The following is a 258-nucleotide window of genomic DNA, read 5'->3' as shown; positions in this document are numbered from 1 at the left end:
ACAACAGTAAACAGAGAAAGAACGATCTTATTATTCCTGCCTCTCACTCTAATCGTCTTTCTACCCCCACCATTGCCATCAGCGGTCCATTCTAGGCCGCGGTCCGATTCACGCTTATAGCGTGATTAGTGCGCTCACGATTGCTAATGGTTGGTCCATTTTGTGCTTGCAACACCAGTGTGAACACAGTGACGTCTTAGGCCGCGGTCCGATACACGCTCACAACGCTTAAAAATCATTTCATCCTTGTTGTTTGTC

The sequence above is a fragment of the Trachymyrmex cornetzi genome, unplaced genomic scaffold (genome assembly GCF_001594075.2).
Source record: "Trachymyrmex cornetzi isolate Tcor2-1 unplaced genomic scaffold, Tcor1.1 scaffold160, whole genome shotgun sequence".
In the NCBI taxonomy this organism is placed as follows: domain Eukaryota; kingdom Metazoa; phylum Arthropoda; class Insecta; order Hymenoptera; family Formicidae; genus Trachymyrmex; species Trachymyrmex cornetzi.
This window is presented reverse-complemented; position numbering follows the sequence as displayed.